Source organism: Leptonychotes weddellii, chromosome 4, assembly GCF_054177405.1.
Source record: "Leptonychotes weddellii isolate Sample4059 chromosome 4, ASM5417740v2, whole genome shotgun sequence".
NCBI classification, from domain to species: domain Eukaryota; kingdom Metazoa; phylum Chordata; class Mammalia; order Carnivora; family Phocidae; genus Leptonychotes; species Leptonychotes weddellii.
Window position 1 is genome coordinate 78,626,571 of NC_138372.1, and position 20,221 is coordinate 78,646,791.

The window sequence follows — 20,221 nt, forward strand, 5'->3', positions numbered from 1 at the left end:
TAGAAAGTTTCCAAAGTCCTTCCTCCTTTTCATCACACACACACACACACACACACACACACACACACACAGTCATTTTTTTAAGAATATGAAGACCAATCGTCTTGAAACTCTTATTCAACAGAACAATTTATTTATGTAATTGAACAAATTTAAAGGACTTTCCAGACCATATTTTTTAAACCTTAAATATTTTAGTTCATCCTGTGAAGAAACATTTGCTTTTTAAAACGGCTGATGGCTTGAGTAACATACTTTACTTTGATCCTATTTTCTGCCTGGGGAAGAGCATGTCTTAGTCATCAGTCAATGTATAAAGTTTTATTGTTACTCCAGAGTTAGAGGAGGAGAAAAATAACCGAGGACAACTGCAATTTGGGAAAGTACCCAAGGGCTGGGAAGAAGATATGAGATGATTCTAGACTTGAAAATTATATTTTATGTTCAAAGTATCCCCTAGATATTATGAATTTGTTTACACACTTAGCTTAACTTTGAAAGGAGAACCTTAAATCAAGAAAATCGTTTTAACTAAACCGTGCCTACTTCAAAGCAATGTCTTGAGTCAGCTATAATTTGAGCAAAATAATAATAGTTACAGCAGATGCAGCTTCTCCCTCAGCCTGCCCAGAGTCTTACTGTGTGCAAGTTACTGAATCACTCTTGTCAATGAGACCCGTCATCCCTGTCTCACAATAGAAATTACAAAAATCAATGGGTCACACCTCGCTTCCTTGGAAAGCTGTGTGAGGATCGATCAGTCAACAGCAACTACAACAGAAACCATTCATGTCACCTGCCCCTTTCTTCTTTGTCCCCTCCACCTCTCACAGCCTGAAGAAGAGAAGCCTGGGTGAGTAGCCTCTCAATGGGTCCTGCTTATCTGCCCATTTACTGTAACAAAAGCCAATTAATATTTATTGAACATTTATAATGGGCCTGGCCTTGTGCCAGGTGTTGGCTCCCATCTTAGAGCCTTTGTAGTTGTTTCCTCTGTCTAGAATGTTCTTTTTGATCTTCACATGACTGGTTTCATCTTGTCATTCAAATCTTAATTGAAATTTTTGATTTCACCACTCCAAAAATGTCCTTTTTCAATCTGAGGTAAACAACTAGTCACATTCTATCATGTCATCTTATTTTAATTCTGCGTCATACTTATTGTCTGTTATTTTTCTTATTTTAAAAAAGTGTTTGTTATTGTCTGTCTCCTCTCATTATACTGTAAGTACCACAGCAGAGGGAAACTTCTCTGTCTTGTTGTTACCCTGTCCTCAGTAGCTAGAATATTTCCCGACACATGACTATTTGTTCAATGAGAGAGAGAGACTTAAGATACAATGGTGGGACAAAAGTAGCTGTGGTTCCTGATTTCATGGGGCTCCTTGTAGTTTAGTGAGGGCAATAGACAGTAATGAAAGAATCCTACAATTTCATGCAAATTTTCAACTATGATAGATGTGGAGATGGGGAGGTTCTAGGGCACTTAGGAATGAGGCAATTAACCACAAAATGGCGGTCACACTAGATCCCTGAGAAAGAGCAACAGGGTGAGATAAAATGTAAAAGAAGATGTGAAAAAGGGTTGAGATGGGTAGGGAGATTAAGACCAATGAAGGTGTGTGTTCCAAATTCCCAGGCTAGAGGAACATGTCCATTCAAGAAAAAAGCCAGTGTGGTTGACTTGCAGAGGGAAAGTGAAGGAATGGCTTTGAGATAAGGCTGGTCAGGCAAGTGGGATCCAGGCCAAGGGAGGATCCTCTGGGCAATGTTAAACATTTGGATCATTAGCCTAGCTAATGATTAGCCTCTGATGAGTTTTAAGCAGTAGTAGAATGATGTGATCAGATTTGCAATTTGAAAGAGGTCAGTGTGCATTGTAGAGAATGGACCAGTGGTGGTTTAAATGGGAAAAGTACTGCCACATTCAAGGAAGAGATGTAGGTAGTTTGGATTAGGACACTGTAGAGGAGATATAGTACAGTAGACCTATTCAGGAGATGTTTCAGAAGTCAAATCAACAAGATGTGGTTTTGGAGTAGATATCGGGGTGAGGGACAAAGAAGTATCAAGGATGATCCTGAGATTTCTGCTTCACTTACCAGAATGGAAGCTTGTGTCATTCACTGATAATGGTCACACTGCAAGACAACTATAAAGGTGGGGCTGGAGACAATGAATTCAATTTTGTGGTATGTTGTGCTTGAAGAGCACAATCTGAGATAGCCAAGTAGAGACAGTTAGTAAATAATTGGTTATATGAATCTGGAACACCAAAGAAAGGTGTGTGCCTGAGAAATACAAATTTGTGAGGCATGCATGAATAGGTGAAAATTGAAGACATTGATGTGGATATAATAGCCTGAATATAGAAATTGGAAAGAGAGAAAGGCTGAGACAGAACTTGAAGAAGTTCCATTATTTAATATCACTTAATTATTGGATGGAGAAGGATGACCATGCAAAGCAGAGAGAAGGAAGTGCCAGAGAATAGGAATAAGCCAGAGAAGATTCGTGCATGTCAGAAGCCGTGAAGAAAATAAAAAAATGACTTGTCTATTTCCCCCATTATCATGTAAACTTCTTATGTTCACCATTGTCCCCAGTGCAACTAATAGCTTTGGCCCACGGTAGGCTTTTAATAAATAATTTTTTAATCAGTGAATGAATATTGAGCAAGAGTTGTGAAATCTTCAAGGAAAATAGGTATAGGACATTAAGGGAAAATGGGGGCAGTCACAACAAAAGGTGGGATTGAAGAGAGAATGGAAGATTTCTGAAAACATATCCATCATGGTGTTTGTGGTCAATTATTGGGGTTAGACTTAAAATGTTAGCCCTACTTGGGTCACCTTTCCACCTTCTAAGCATAGTGTGGACATGATGTCAAATTCCAGAAGGGACAACCTGGGAAACAGGAACAGTGGGATCTTGTGTCACTGTGGAGGGCTCTCAGAAAATCAGCTGCAGGTGTATGTGGCTGACACTTTCAGAGCCCTGTTCCGTTTTGATCTTTAGGAATTCCGCAGCTACCGCTCTATAACCATTTTAATGTGTAAGCTTCAGAACGTGGCATGAAATGTTGCTGCTTTGGCTAAATATTCATTTATTTTAATTACTGTAGTAAAGCCTTAAATGGCACATGGTATGTGCTGTCTGTAACGACCCCTAATCTTCACTGGCTTAGCCCAATGGAATTGAAGTCTCATTCACATAGTATTTCTGTGCGGGTGGGTGGTGGGCAGCCTTCTCTATGGTGATCAGTGAGCTCAGAACCCCTCCAACTAGTGGCTCCACAGCTGTGGGGGCCTCTGCTGAATCCTTTGCTTCCAGCCAGTCAGTGGGAGAGGAGAGAAAAGAGGGCCTTATGAAGGAGGTTTTTTGCATGGTCCAGGCTAGAAGTAGTGTCCACCCTTTCTACTCACATTCCGTGGTCAGAGTTCAGTCCTGGGGCCACACTCTATTGCCAGAGAGGCTATGGAATGGAGTTTGGCTGTGTACCCAAGTAGAAAGGGATACAGTTTGGTAAACCTGCCCATCTCTCTCCATAGGGTCTTTTTTTCATATATTCTGCTAGTTTGAGGACCTAATTAAACCTTAATACCTTCCTTGCTAGAGAATCTTTTTTTCCCCTTTATTCAACATATTTCTTTAAACTGTTTCTGCATGCCTGCCCTAACTTTTACTTAAATGCCTTCTCTCTTCAAGAGAAAAAAGAAATGTGATTTGGGGGTGATTTCCCATAACTGTCCCATGATTATTTTCTAGACAAAAACAAAACAAAACAAAAAAAACCCCACCTCTGCTAATCAAACTGGTTTACTTCTCTGAAAACTACTACACGTCTTTCTGGCTTTACATCTGAGTTTATAAAAAAATTTGTATGGGGTTCTATTTCAACAAGATCTGGGGGGAAGGGATTTACAGTTTGGCTTTTGTCTAAAAAGAGTGGTTCTTAAACTTTCAGAATTGCCTGGAGGGCTGACCCTACTCCCAGAGGTTCTGATTCTCAAGGTCTAGAGCAAGGACTGAGAATTTGCATTTCTAACAAATTCCCAAGTGATTCTCACGCTGCTCATTCAGGGACCACACTTTGAGAACGACTGCTGTAAAATAAACTACTTTTTATTTTTTTAAAGAGAACATCCTGTTTTCCTGACCCTGAAGTTATATTCATATGTGAAGATAACACAATAGGAAACGCATTTAAAAATATTTTTAAAAAATACTTAGAAATAGAACATCTTAATCTTGCTTTGAGCCAGCCAATTTTTAAGCCAGTAATCTGAAACCGGGCAAGTCATTGTACTACCTAGATTTTCCATTTCTTTATTTATAAAATGAGGATAATAATACCTACTTTGCCTGGAACAAGAAATTTTGTCCCAGGCTAATCAGGAGTCAAACAGACAGCAGATTTGCTTGTTTCTATGACAGGCAGATTTATGCCCCATCAGAGAACTTCCAGGGGGCTGCCCACCTACAGTGAAAACCTCCTCAAATGAAGCCAGCTTAGTTTTCTTGAAGGCAGTGTTCACCCTTGGGCAGAATTTGAAAACAGTGCACCAGCAATGGTGCTAAAAGGTCAGCACCACAGGGTGCCTGGGTGGCTCAGATGGTTAAGCGTCTGCCTTCGGCTCAGGTCATGATCCCGGGGTCCTGGGATCGAGTCCCGCATCGGGCTCCCTGCTCCTTGGGAGCCTGCTTCTCCCTCTGCCTCTGCCTCTGCCTCTCTCTCTCTGACTCTCATGAATAAATAAATAAAATCTTAAAAAAAAAAAAAAAAAGGTCAGCACCACATCCTTGTGATTCTCGATGCAGCTCCGTGACAGAATCATCCATGTAGCTTTGAAAAAAAAATGCCCAAGTCCTGGCATCACGCATTCCAAGGTGGGGCCTGGGCATCCAGAAATGAGTCTTCTGTGTAAAGTGGAGTTAAGAGCGCCCCGTGGGAAACAGACTCTGGCCCTTCCCTGGTCCCTGAAGTGGGTTGTACTGTGACTTCCAGCTTACAGATGATGGGCACATTTTGTGCACTGCAAAGTTTGATTGCATTGGGGATATTAAATTCCCATGCAGTGAGCACTCTATCACAGGACAAATGAGAGTGTCAGAGCAGGCTTTTTAGGGCCCTGTGTTATTATGTTGAATGATAAACTGCTTGCAGGTGATTAAACTTCCTCCACGGGCTTAGAGGCCCTCACTTCTTTTGCTTTTCAGGTGATGCTATCTATCTTCATATTTTTTTTTCCCCACCAAAGAGAACGTGCACACATGTTGAATTGCTGGAAAGCACCCCAGATACTCGAGAAGTAGATTGAACATCATGCTTTCTGCTTAATTTTCCTAGTCACACAGAACTGGATCAAATCTAATGGAGCCGTGTTAAGAAACAGGGCAACTATAAATAATGTTGGGTTTTAATATTTGACTTTGAGGTTTTATTTTGGTTTTTATCGCTGGGATAAAGGCAAGCAAAACCGTAACTGTGAGAAGGGAGTGAAACAGGCTAGGTCTGGGATACAGATGCCCACTGTGGCCCCTGCTGCTTCCTCTGGACGTGTGGCTTGGGTTTCCATTGTTTCTGCAGAAAAGTGGGCCAAAGGACAGTTATTTATTTGATAAAAGATTGCTTAAACTTGCTCCCTGGGCTCTCCATGTTTATTTACACTTTTGAAAAGCTATGATTATTAACATACTTGACATTAAAGAAAATTGGCCTGAGTAATATTTATCTCAGAACCACTTTCAGCTGGTTCACATATCAGCACTAAATAAATGACTTTCGATGATTCTGGGAAGAGACAGATAGAAAACACAAATTGTGAAGTTTCTGGTGAACTGAATTCCATAGTTGAATGAACACCTTAGGACCAAGGCCTGTTATTTTCCTCAAATGTACTGATGAAAGAAAGAGCAACTTTGTAATGGGCGTGTTATTTTGATAATTTTGACCGTCTAGAGATGATGAGAAATTTTCATCAGATGCTGTGATCAATGTTCTCTGATACCTCCCTTCTCCCAGAAACTTATTTTCTGATTACCTCTTGGCTATGCTTTTTTGATGACAGAGGCTTGATTTAGATGACTGCTTCTGGAAAAACTCTGTTAACCTCCCTGCAGGACAAACTGAGGGTATGCAGGCTCCTGAGGAGGGAGAGGCGGGGCAGGATTCTAGTCCAAGTCATTGAAGCTTGTGGGAAACTGGGGCTTAGGACAAAATAGATCAGTATCCCCAATGTGTGAAGACAGCACCGAGGACAGAACTGGCCTCAGAGCCTAGCCAAGGCTGTCAGCTGACAGCACCTTTCCTAAGTTCCAGCACGCATGGACATTGGAGAGAGCACCTGTGGGGCTCCCAAGCCTGGTGCAGGGTCTCGGGCTCTGGGAAAAGATGCTGGCACTGTATTGCATTATTCTAGAAACTGAATACAAGAGGCTTATGTTTTTATTGTTTTACTGCCAGGAGGAGAGGAAAAAAGATAACTTGCAAATCAAGTGGATACAAATTGAGAAAGGAGAAAGATTTGCTTGCTGAAGGCACAGTAACCCTTTTATCTCTCTCTCTTTTTTTTAGATGTCTGTGAAGAGTCAAGTCAGGATGAATCCCCTTCTGTTTTTCAGGAATTCTTTTCAAAGTATTTTATTCTTTGTCTCCGATCGGGTCCAAAGATGTGACACTGTACGTAATTGTTATCATATTCCGGAGTTGACATACAGACTCCAGAACTGGATGTGGCATGGTATAATTGTTCTAATTAGCCCTAGAAACTCGGAGTTAAAGGCTCACACTGCATGTCCTTTGGCATGACATCAGTCCACCATTGACTCTGATGGTCAGCAGGACTTTAAATATTTGAGCCAAAGCATTTCGCCTAGAGTTAAGATTTGTGTTCAAACACAACTTCTGTGGAAGGGAAAGAAAGCCTTTTTGTTATCATTGTGCCCTCTTTGGAATTAGCACTACCCAAATTAACCCTAACTTCTCACACTTCCCCAATACATTCACCTCTTAAACTGCTTTAATTGCCAACAAAAATGGGAAAGATCATCTTCGTAATTAGCTTTCTAGAGATAGATCAGTCACACCTATTAAACTCGAGCTATGTCTAATATGGAGTTTCAGCCTAATGAATGAGCTCTAAATACACTGCCTCTCTACACCGTGAGACTGGAGAGAAACCCTGGTTTTACAAGTAACTGGTTATTGATTAAACGACTCGGGCGCTTGGGTGGCTCAGTTGGTTGGGCGACTGCCTTCGGCTCAGGTCATGATCCTGGAGTCCCTGGATCGAGTCCCGCATCGGGCTCCCTGCTCGGCAGGGAGTCTGCTTCTCCCTCTGACCCTCCCCCCTCTCATGTGCTTGCTCTCTCTCATTCTCTCTGTCTCAAATAAATAAATAAAATCTTTAAAAAAAAAAAACAAAACAACGACTAGCCTGTTTTGACACTGATCATTTCTGTTCCTGTACACTTATCTTCTCAGGCTCAGAAGAGTTACTGAAGTAATTAAAGAGCTTTTAGAGGTCACTGTCCCCTTACCCATTCACTGCTGGTACCATCTTTATAACATCCCCCCCAAGTGGTAGCCTTGACCACAATAAAACGCATCTAGTGCTAGATAAAAACAGACTCCAGCAATCAGCAGACAGTAACGACTTGGAGTCATCCCTCGATGCATTTTATTTAAAATTATGGTAAGCTTCAGCTTAGGAGAGGACCTAAATACATAAATAGATAAAGTGATAAAAAGTGCGGAGAATGTTTTGATAGAGGCAACAAGTAAGTTGTTCAGAAACACCTGACTGCATGGGAGAGTCTGGGAAATATATTCAGAGGGGACCTGAATATATTCAGGGAATATATTCAGAGACAAACCTTTGAGTTTGTCTCAAAGGTTAAGCAGGGGAGTGTGTGTGTGGGAGGAGGAATAGTATTCCACAGAAAGGATAACAGGCGCAAAGATATGGAATCCAGGAAGGGCCGTGTTTAGACTTGCTGAGAAGTGCAGAATGGCTGGACGGGAGGGTTCCTGAAGTGGAATGGTGAAAGAGATGGCTTCCACCAGGCGATGTGGAGCTTGGCTTGCTCGACCAACAAGTTTAGATTTCATTCTATAGGGAAAGAGGAAGATGTCAAAAGGTTTAAAGCATGTGAGTGACTTGATCAGATTTCAGTTTTAGGAAGATAATCCCAGTGGCAGTTTTGAGGACTCATTTGATGGAAGAGAGCCTGATTCAGGAGTGCAGATTGGATGGAAAGCAATCTGTTTCACTGGCATCCCCTGTGTCCCAGTTTTGGTTCAGAAAGTAGAGTCACTGTGTGTAGAGCCAGCCTTCACTGGCCATGGCAGCTTGTTGTAAAATGTCATGCTTAATTTGTGTGAATACCGGCAAAGTAAAATGAGAAATTGTGGCAATTACTTGGATTGCGCAGGGAAACAAGAATTGACCTGAAATACCAAACATAAAGAATTGTAAGATGGGAAATCTCTAGGTCATCAGAGAAGGTTTTTTGTTTTTGTTTTGTTTTTTTTTGTTTTTTTCTTGTAAAATGCTCAACTTTAATTTGGTTGGACATAGTCTGAGGCACATACTCTGTCATTTGATGATTTCAGCAGCATGTAAAGCCGTGACATCCTGTGGATCATAAAGTCATCATGGAAGAGGACAAAATGAAGTCACAGAAGTATTGTATTCTAAAAAAAGGGGGGGTTGAAATAATATCAAGAGTGGCAGTAGCCATTCACATGTACTTAACAACTTGTGTTCTGGCTGGCATGTGGGGATTACTACTTTCAAACCACCATAGAGGATGCAGTTTTGATCGTCTTTCAGGAAATGCAATGGTGGTCGGAAGGTGAAGAATTTGAACTCTGATTCTCTCCCACATTCACTTCTGCCTTATGGGGTTGACATTATCTGCCCTTCCTGGCTATTGACCTATTGATCTATTGACCATAAATGCATGGATTTATTTCTGGGCTTTCTATTCTGTTCTACTGGTTTATATGTATGTTTTATGCCAGTATCATGCTGTTTGGATTATTGTAGTTTTATAGTATATTTTGAAATCAGGTAGTGTAATGTTGATGTTGAATTTTGTCAAGTGCTTTTTCTGTGTATATTGAGATTATCTTATGATTTTTTCTTTATTCTGTTAATGTGGTATATCACATTTTTAAGCTATCCTAGCATATTATGGATAAGTCCCACTTGATCTAGGTGTATGATCTTTTTAACGTGCTGTTGATTTTGGTTTGCTGGTACTTTGTTGAGGATTTTTGCATCTATGTTAATCAGGGATATTGACTTCTCGTAGTATTTTCATTTTTTTTTAATTTATTTTTTATTATGTTGTGTTAGTCATCATACAGTACATCATTAGTTTTTGATGTAGTGTTCCATGATTCATTGTTTGTGTAGAACACCCAGTGCTCCATGCAATACGTGTCCTCCTTAATACCCATCACCGAGCTAACCCATCCCCCCCACTCTTGTGTAGTATTTTCATCTTGCTTTTGTATTAGGGCCTTGTAAAATGAGTTTGAAAGTCTTCCCTCCTCTTCAATTTTTTTGGAAGAGTTTGAAAAGAATTGGCTTTAATTCTTCTTTTAATGTATGTGGAATTCACCAGTGAAACCATCAGGTCCTGGGCTTTCATTGGTTGGGAGATTTTTGATTACTGATTCAATCTTTATGCATAAGTGGTCTGTTCAGATTTTCTATTTCTTCATCAGTCAGTCTTGGTAGGTTGTATGTTTTTAGGAATTTATCCATTTGTTTTAGGTTATCTAATGTATTGGCCTAGGGAAGCAAAACTGTAACATGAAATAGGCTAACTCATTTAATTGTCCCTTCAATTCCCATTTTCTCCCCAGGAGGTTTTCCTTAGGGGACTAATTTATTAACTAGTTAATTAATTAGACTAATTCATTGCCAATTAGTTAATTCAACAAACTTAAATTGAAAACCTGTCATGTGACAGCTTTAGGGGACATAGGGATCTATGAGATGTGGATATAGCCCATATAACATTAGAGTATGAAAGGAGAATCATTATTTAAATTATAAAATAAAAAGTGATATGATAGAGACAATCTCAAGATAATACTGACATGATAGGAAGGTACAATTAATTCAATCATTTTTTTTTAAGATTTTATTTATTTATTTGACAGAGAGAGACACAGCGCAAGAGGGAACACAAGCAGGGGGAGTGGGAGTGGGAGAGGGAGAAGCAGGCTTCCTGCGGAGCAGGGAGCCCGATGTGGGGCTCGATCCCAGAACCCTGGGATCATAACCTGAGCCGAAGGCAGATGCTTAACGACTGAGCTACCCAGGCGCCCCTCAATCATTTTTTTTAAATTAAAAACTTTAGCTTAACTTCCGCACCCTGATTGCATTGAAAATACTCTTGTGTGGGACACCAAGGGCCTTTATGCAACCCATTCAAAAGGTTGTTTTTCTGCCTTCATCTTACTTGATCTCCAGAATCATTTCACAGAGTGGACATTCCCTCTATGTGGAAACTCTCTTCTTGGCTGCTAAGACATCACAACCTCATGCTTTTCCTCCTTGTCTACTTCTCAGTGTATTTCTCCTCTGCGTGACATCTAAATCTTGAAGTTTTTCAGGACTCAGTCTTGGAACTTCTTTTCTCCTCTAGTTATATTCTCTTCCAGGTATTAGAATATATACCCATGACTTTAAATTCCATCTATTATACTGATGAATGCTAAATTTCTATCTCAAAGCCAACTATTCCTTGAATTTCAGTCAATACCTATTAATCTATCTACTCACCCATTTGTCTATGTCTATTTCTAGCTCATCTATAATATTATCAACCTGACATCTCACTTGGATGTCTCATAGATACTTCAAAATCAAAAGTTTGAATTGCTTATGTTCATAATCTGTTCTCCTTCTGGTCCTTCCCATCTCAGTAATTGGCTCCATCCAATTGTTCAAGTCAGAGTAACAATAGTCATTCATGATACTTCCTTCTCCCTTAACCTCCATAAGCCTATTAGTTTCTTTTTTAATCTCTAAAATATCTTGAGTATGTCCACTATTCTCTATCTCCATTGACGACAACACCCTAGAAGAGGACACTTTATAGCTTGCCTGGACAACTGCAACAGCCTCCCACTTGGTCTTCTTGTTTCTATTCTTTGTTTCTCTAATATCTCCTACCTAAAACAGAGTAACTTTATCTTTTTAATTTTATTTATTTGAGAGAGAGAAAGCACAAGCGGGGTGGGGGCAGAGGGAGAGGGAGAAGTAGACCCCCCCACCCCACTAAGCAGGGAGTCCAACATGGGGCTCAATCCCAGGACCCCAGGATCATGACCCGAGCTGAAGGCAGATGCTTAACTGACTGAGCCACCCAGGTGCCCCCAGAGTAACTTTTAAAATGCAATTTGCCTTATGATATCTTTGCTTAAAATATTTTGAAGGCTTTCCATTGCATTCCAAATGAAAATTATGAAGTCATGATTTTTTATCATGACTTCAAAGCTTTTCCCCATTTGATGCTTGTTGATTTTTTTTTTCTTTATCTTGTGTCACTCCATCTTTCTGTAACTGTTGAAATACACAGATTCAAAAACCCCAATAAATCCTAAGGATGATAAATAAAAAATCAATTCACAATTAGATATATCAGAGTGAAACTTCGGAAAATCGAAGACAGAGGGAAAAATATTTTTAAATCTTAAAAGTGGTCAGAGAACAAAAAAGACAAATTTCCTTTAAAACAGGTGCACAAGACTCTGAGCTTACTCCTGAACAGCATTAATGGAAAATGGAAGACTATAAAATGATACATTTAATGTGCTGAAATATCAGCCAACTTAAACTACTAAGAACTTTTGTACCTACTAAAAATATCTTTTGATAATGATTTGAAATGCAGATATTCCCACCTGATAAAAACTGAGGTGGTTTGCTACAAGCATACCTACAGTGAAGGAAATACTAAAGAATGTTAATTAGGTAGAAGAAAAGAAATAGAAAGCTAGAGCTGAAGGGAAGAATAAAAACAACAAAAGGGCAAATATTTGGTAAATCTGAATGAATATCAGCTGAATAAAATAATAATAAAATATCTTGTGAGGTTTAAAATGACATACATAATGTATAATAATATATTATATATATGATATGCATATAACATATAATATAGCTACATAATATATGTAAGATATAATTGATATATGTGTATATTAACATATTGTATTTAACTATAATTATATATGTAATCAAAATATACAATGATAATATAATATGAATGGAGGGATAAATGTATTAAGGTATTCTTTATATTCCTTATATTGGTGAGTCAACAATGTATGTTGTGATTTCCAAAAAATAATAGAAAAAGGGTATAAAATCTCCAAAGCAATAGAGGGGAAAAATGGAATAATAAAAAAATTCCCAATCCAAAGGAAAGTGAGAGAGCAGTTAAACAGGAACATTAAATAGATAGGACAAATAGTACATAATAAGATGGTAGATTTACATTCAAATATGCTTTTAATTTAATCTAACCTAAATGGGCCAAGTCCCTTAGTTTAAAAGATGAAGTCTGACAAACTGGATAAAAAACAAAATAACATAATGTTATTTAAAACACATCTAAATATTAAAACTACAAAAATGTTGGGCGCCTGGGTGGCTCAGTCGTTAAGCGTCTGCCTTCGGCTCAGGTCGTGATCCCAGGGTCCTGGGATCGAGTCCCACATCGGGCTCCCTGCTCCGCAGGAAGCCTGCTTCTCCCTCTCCCACTCCCCCTGCTTGTGTTCCTGCTCTCGCTGTGTCTCTCTCTGTCAAATAAATAAATAAAATCTTTAAAAAAAAAAAAAACTACAAAAATGTTGAAAACCATTACCAGAAGCAGAGGATCTTACAAAATGATAAATGTTCAATTTAGTAAGAAGATAAACAATTCTACATTGTATCAACTAATAACATAGCACTGAAACTTGCAAAATAAAAACTAACATAACTGCAAGGAGAAATGGACAAATTTACAGTCAGAACAAGACATTTTAATATGTCTTTCTCAGTAATTGATAGAACATGAAGAATCTTGAAAACCCTTGCAAGATTATAAAAGATTTGAATACCAATTTAACAAACTTGATCTAATATAATATAATGCATAATATAACGATGGATATAATAGAATGTGTAACACATATAATACATACTTTATAGTTGTATATTATTACATATATCATATTTATTATATATTATTATATGCTATATAATTACACATAATATATCCTATATTATATATAATATTTACTACATTATAGGTAATAGGTCACATTTCCTAAATTTATTTAAATTTCTACTCAAATATAAATATAGTCAAGCTTGCTAATTTTATTTAATAAGTTTGCAAATGTATATATATATATACACACACACACACACACAAAATAGGCCAAGCTTACTGACACATGTACACACATATTAAATAGGCCAAGCTTACTGATATATGTACACACATACTAAAATATCAGTGTGTTTATTAATTTTGTAAGGCCATTTTTTACCATGATGCCTTGCAACACCAAAATTTGTGTATTACCACCATAAAGCAAATATTTTAATGAGCATTAATTTTAAACAATTTTCAATGGCAGTCATAACCATGTCGGATCATTCTCCAGTGACATAATGATCTTCCAAAAACTTTAATTTCTTGAACTGGATAAGAAATCAAAACATTAGTGGAATTAACTTATTTTCCAGGGTAAAATACCATGAAACTGGCATCACTTAATGGATTGCAAGGGTCTGTTGCTGCTAATGGAGCCAACACATTCACAGATATTGCTTCACTTTTTGAAGATACCCAAGAAAAGCCTGAAATCAAAATGAGTGAAATTTAGAAGAACAAGCGTTTGTTCCAAAAAAAGAGATAAGCTTCAGAGTCTTGTTTAAATGCATTTTCTGCAGCTGCACATACTGGAATATTATTTTCTAACTCAGTCTTCTTACTTACTTTTGAAATAGATTCTGAGCATTCTTCAGGAGATCTGTGTCTTTTTAGTGTTCAGTGGTATCACTACTACCTTCATAGTGGATGGTAAATGTTGGCAATTTTTGTAAGTTACATGGTCATCATTAACTTTCTCAGAGATAGATATGTAGTACTCACTTTTTCATTAAACATACAGTTCCATTCTTCTGAACTCATCACCGACAGGGTTTGTTGTAAATTGGAAAGTAATGAAACATAATAAAATAGTTATATATTTATGATTTGCACTGAAAATAATGACAAAACCACCATAACAAGTGTTTTGTAGCAGATTTGCTCATCATCTATTTTCCACACATACTTCATGTAGATCTGACATGTCATTTCCCACCTTGCACTGACTCTGCTGGCTGGCAACCTATGGTTTCATGCATATCACAGGCTCAGGGCATGGCCCAGTGCGCTGGTGGACCAGATAGTTGTCAAGGGCAGTGGCCTTCTTGTTTGAGTGAATGCAGTTGTTTTATTAGTAAGCCCCTGGCTTTCCTTGAAAGGAAAAGGTTTGTTCTGTTTTGTATGAGGAAGAATTGAAAAAAGAGAAAGGGGTTAATGCTGGCTACCTCTCAGCTGTAACCATGTGTTGAAGCTTCTGGCACATGTCTCACATAAACATGATGAAACCATGGCTGCGTCAGGAAGTACACAATGGAGATCTACCAAACCCATTAAACACCATGTGTGATAAGTGTTTATTAGATACTTTCTATTACATCAAGGAAACTTCATTCTATTCTCTGTGCAGCTTTTTTTTTCCCTCCAAGACTGATCAGGGAAAATAATGAAAGCATGAAAAATAATGACCATGAATCAAAAATGGGACATTATTGTATATCTTGTAATATCAGAAAAGATGATAGGATATTATGAACAGTTTTAAGACAAAAATCTGAAAATTCAAATGGAATAGAGACACTCTTAGAAACTACCACTTACCAAAATGGACATAAAAAGAAATAGAAAATATGAGTGGTTGTATAACTATTTAAAAAATTGAAAAGATAATTTAAAAACTTTCCTTAGAGAAAATATCATGCCTAGATGACTTCGTTATTGAGTTCTGTCAAGCTTTTGGGACATAAGTAACTGCTATTTTTTATAAACTTTCCAGAGAATAAAAAGGCTTGTCTAACAATTCATAGTTTAAGGTTATCATGATTTTAATAATGAATCTGAAGAACATGACAAGAAAATTAAATAGGCAAAAATCACCTATAAATGTAGATGAAAACATCCTAAACAAAATATTAGTAAATCTAATACAGTGATAGATAAAAGGGATAGTGTATTGTGACCAAGTTGAGTTTATTTTAGGAGTATGTGGTTGATATACAAAAAAATTAATTAAATTTATTACATTGCAGAGTAAAAATGGGAAAATATCCTATGGTAATTTTAATAGATGAACAGAGATATTTGTCAAAATTCAATATTTTCATTAAATTAAAGGAAAAAACCTCAGCAAAGTAGGAATGGAACAGAACTTCTTTTATTTGATAAAAAGTATTTAATAAATACCTACAGCATACCATGTTTATTGTTTAATGATGTTTGATGTTAAAGCTTTGTAGAATTTTCCTGTGAGTTCAAAAGCAAGACAAGGTTGCTCATTATCACTAGCTGTATACGATATTTTTTTTTTCCCCTGGAGGTTTTATCTGGTACAATAAATCAAAATCAAAAACATCAAATTATCAAAACAACAACAAAACTGAATAAAAAGTATATGCTTTGAAACAGAAAAACAAAATTTGTATTATTCTTGGATGGTACAGTAGCATTATATGCAGAAAATTTAACACAATCTACAGGTAAATGATTAGAATTAATGATAATTTAGCAAAGCAACTCTAAAAGACCAATATACAAAAGTAATTATATATACTAGCAGCAAGCAGAAACTGAAGTTTATATTTAAACTTGATTAAAGTATCAAGAAGCTAGAAGTAAATCTACAGATAAAACGATGAAACTTTATTAAAATAAACTAAAAATACTGCAATAAATGGAGAAATAGACAGTGATCATGGATTGGAAAACTCAAATTTGCCAAAATGTCACTTTTCCCTAAATTGATCTATGGATTTAATTTAAATTCAATGCAAATTTCACTTGTCTTGTTCTTATTCTTGTGGAATGTGAAAAGTTACTTCTAAAGTTTATATGGAACTACAAAGATTAAAGAATAGCCAAGTTAGTGTAAATCTACATTAAGTTATACCATGTGGTGTTAGCACAAGGATAGATAAGGGAAGGAACAGAATAGAATATCTAGAAAAAAACCAGGCATATATAGACACTTGATTTATGACCAAGTGACACTGCAGAGCAGTGGGGGAAAGGCTAGTGTTCTCAATAAATGGTTCTGGGACAGCTGGACATCTTTATTGTAGAAAATGAAATTGGGTTTCCTGTCATACCTAACACAAAAATCAATTCCAGGTGGATTATAGACTTACATATAAAAAACAAAACAATAAAACTTGTACTACATAATAAGGGGAATATCTTCCTGACCTTAGGTAGGAAATTATTTCTTAAACATGACACAAAGGGCATTAACTAAAAGAAGATCAGTAAAGTTGGTTTCATTAAAATTAAGAAGTTCTGTTCATTGACATACACCATTAAGATAATGCAAAGGCAACCACAGAGAGGGAGAACATATTTGCAACAATTTTAACTGAGATGTTCAGAATACATAGAGAATTATCATAATTCTTTTTAAAAAAGAAAACAAAGACTACCAATCCAATAGAAAAACAGGCAAGAGACTTCACAGATGAGGGAATCCAAATAGCCAATGTATATTTAAAATGGTGTTCAACTCCACAGGGAATCAAATAAAGCCTGTCAAAACTTCAATGATGAACAATTGTATATCCGCTAGATTGGAGAAAATTTTAAAGTGGGACAATTCCAAGGCAAGAACATGGAGAAATAAAGGCTTTCAAAAACTGGTGGCAGGCGAACACTGGTCCACACACTTTGGAAAATGTTTGGCATTACACATGAGCTATAAATGGCAATTTCTGAATTATTTGTCCTGCTATGGCTGTTTTGTCTCAACATTCTCTTAAAAGAAGGATCTTTTTCCAAAACTCCTTCAAAGGAATTCTAGCTAATTCAACAGATATTTACTGAGTGCTTACTATGTTCCAGACACTATGCTAGTTTTGCAAAAGAAGATAAACAGGCAAGTAAGATTCAGTACTTGATCCCAGGACTTCGCAATTAGTTGGAGATTGACAGACATAAATTGTCAACAGTGAGACAATGTGGTAAATGTGATGGTTAGAATAGAATGCTAGGTAAGAAAATAGGAAAAACATGTAGCTTCGGTTGGAAGCAAAAATGAAGGAGTTTCTATGGGGTGGGTGACCTGAGATGAGAATTGAAGATGGTTTAGGTCTGAGTCACTAAGGTAAAGTTGGTAGGATGGATAGTGACCTAAGGTGGAAGGAACAGAAGTTGGAAGACCCGGTGTGTGGAGAATGTGGTGAAGTCAGAACTGCAAGTAATTTAGTATGGCTGACACGGTGTGAAGTATGAAGCGGATAGAGAGTGAGGCAAAAGAGGCTGGTAGAATCCAGGAAATCCAGGTGATTAAGGGCCTTATGTATCATTCTAATGAATATTAACCTTATCCTGAAGATACTGGACAATGCAATGAATAATTTTTAAGTAGAGAAGTGAGAAAATGCTTGTATTTTAGACGGACCTTTCTGGGTAATTTGGAGAACACCTAATAGAGTGAAAACCTGGTGTGTGGGGATAAGGCCATCTGACCAGAGGCAAAGTTAAAACGCTAAACTGAAGAAATTAAATAACTTAGATTTAAGAAGTTAATTTTATCCCAAATACCTATGTAATTCAGATTTTTCTTCAAAAAATTTCCAGATTATTGCCAACTCAATTTGCCTGGTTTGTCATAATTTATGTAAATGAAACAAGATTTATTTCTTCTTTGAATAGGATACAAGATTTCAAGGAAAAAAAATCTATCATGTTTTAGCAACGATGTGAGATATGATGAGAAAAATACAATGTCGAGAAAGCCCTGACTTAAATTATTATTAATAAGCAAAAGTGAGGTGTTATGACAGCCTGAACATTTTTCAAAAGTCACTAATATTTGATAGCTAGTGATTTGTTCAATGTTTGTCCAAGAGATGGGTTAATGGCGAATTTGTAGATTATGGCCGGCATCCAATCAGTTTTCCAGCAGGACAAGCCCATCATTTGATAATATCACTGGTTCAGTTAGGATTAACGTAGGATGAGTGAGAAGTTAAGTGAGTCTTCAGAACATTCTGTCCATTAAAAGAGGGAACTTAGAGAAAGATTCAAGGAGAAGAATTTATGTGTATTTTCAGCTTTAGATATATTTGTATGTTGAAAAAGGGAAAGCAAAAAAAAGAATATAAAATAAATCTCCAAAGACAAGTTCTGATCTTTCCTCCTACTTGAGAACCATTAACACAAAATTTTATGGTGGTAGCTTAGGTTGAGGTACCTAAAAACACGTATGTTTTAAATGGGTGTCCTAATAGGTTATTTCCCATTATAAAACAGAAAATATCAGCATTGTTCGTGAAGGCCTAGATACCACGAATCTTTGTTTAAGCTCTGTGTTGTCCTGCTCATCTAGTCAAATCTGGAAAGAACCAAATGTGAGATGTCTTATTTTGAATGAACACTTGACATTGCTATCAGATAAAATTACAAGCTAGAATTCTATACAAAGTCACATTGTAATTAAGCTGTTCTAATTGAATACTTTATCTTTTTTAATAGTTACCCTTGCCTTCAGTTTATTAGTAAACATTATCTAATAAAGTACTCTATTATATAGGAAAGTTTGAGCAAAAGGGAAATTGTTTGGGGAAATGAGTAAGCAATGAATAGAATTTGAAATGAAATGTTGTCTTGTGGCAGCCAGGCAATTATGTTCCTTCACAGAATAAGTGCTTAGTATCCATTTTGTTCATGTAGAAGGCATCTCTACTGATTCAGAGGAGATAGAGAAACAATTCTTAGGGCTCTCCAGTTTCCTATAAAACACTGCATTGAAAGATGAATAAACATATAGTTAGATGTTTAAAGAATAAAGTAATTTTATTTCCACTACTGGTCATAAGGTGATGAGTGAATGAATGGGTTGTACTTTGGCTATATGGTTTCTGGCTTTAGGAAGACAACCTTACGGTCAGCTTTGCCACATTCTGCTTGATTGAACTTTCTTGTAGGGAGATAGCCCAGTCCTTGATTGTAATGATTCACTTCCTGAGTTTATATATGTATGTCAGACAAAGTACTTAGCTTCTGGGGTGCCTGGGTGGCTCAGTCAGTTAGGCGGCTGCCTTCGGCTCAGGTCATGATCCCGGAGTCCTGGGATCGATCCCCACATCGGGCTCCCCGCTCGGTGGGAAGCCTGCTTCTCCCTCTCCCACTCCCCCTGCTTGTGTTCCCTCTCTCGCTTCTAAAAGAGTGGTCTCTATTTCCATCTCAGGGATCAGGTGACCTTCTCACACAAACGAAAATCAGGGTATGTGTTTTGAAAAGGATAAATTTAATATTACAAGTAGAAGTTGCTATGTCATAATTACCTATTGCTGTGTGACAAATTACCCCAAAACTGAGTGGCTTACAACCACAAACATTTATTATCTTAAAGCTTCTGTGGGTCAGAAATCTGGATGTGGCATGACTGAATGTCTCTGGCTCAGGGTCTCTGACAAGGCTGAAGTGAAGGTGGCCAGGGTTGCAGTTATCCCAAGGCTCCATCAGAGGAGCAGCTTCCAAGCTCATGCAAGTGGTTTTGGCTGGACTCAGTTCCTACTGGCTTGTTGGAAAGAAGGCCCAAGTTCCTTGCTATAGGAGACTTACCACAGGGCAACTCACAACATGGCCCCTGGCTTTCTTCAGAGTGAGTGAGCAAAAGAGTGAGGGAGTGCTGCCCGAGATGGAAGGCACAATCTCTTTGAAACCTAATCCCAGAAGTGGCACCCCATTACTTGTGCTATATCCTAGTTGTTAGAAACCAGTCACTAGGTCCAGCCCACACTCAAGAGGAGCGGTACACAAGGGCACGAATACTAGGAGGTAGGGATCATTGGGGCCATTTTAGAGGCTATCTTCTACCAAGTTGGAAACCTGACAAGTA

At 37.5% G+C, this 20,221-nt stretch overlaps 2 long non-coding RNA genes across 2 annotated transcripts in view; one reads left to right on the forward strand and one right to left on the reverse strand.

Moving 5' to 3' along the window:
* The window catches only part of LOC145721055 (uncharacterized), a 381,812-nt gene extending 377,077 nt beyond the window's left edge, over positions 1–4,735 (reverse strand). The window contains exon 1 of the long non-coding RNA XR_014144531.1: positions 4,593–4,735. This is a non-coding gene — a long non-coding RNA (uncharacterized LOC145721055). The remainder of the gene's footprint in view (positions 1–4,592) is intronic.
* Positions 1–7,564, forward strand: part of LOC145721054 (uncharacterized) — a 92,845-nt gene extending 85,281 nt beyond the window's left edge. The window contains exon 6 of the long non-coding RNA XR_014144529.1: positions 6,578–7,564. This is a non-coding gene — a long non-coding RNA (uncharacterized LOC145721054). The remainder of the gene's footprint in view (positions 1–6,577) is intronic.
* Positions 7,565–20,221: the final 12,657 nt, after the last annotated feature.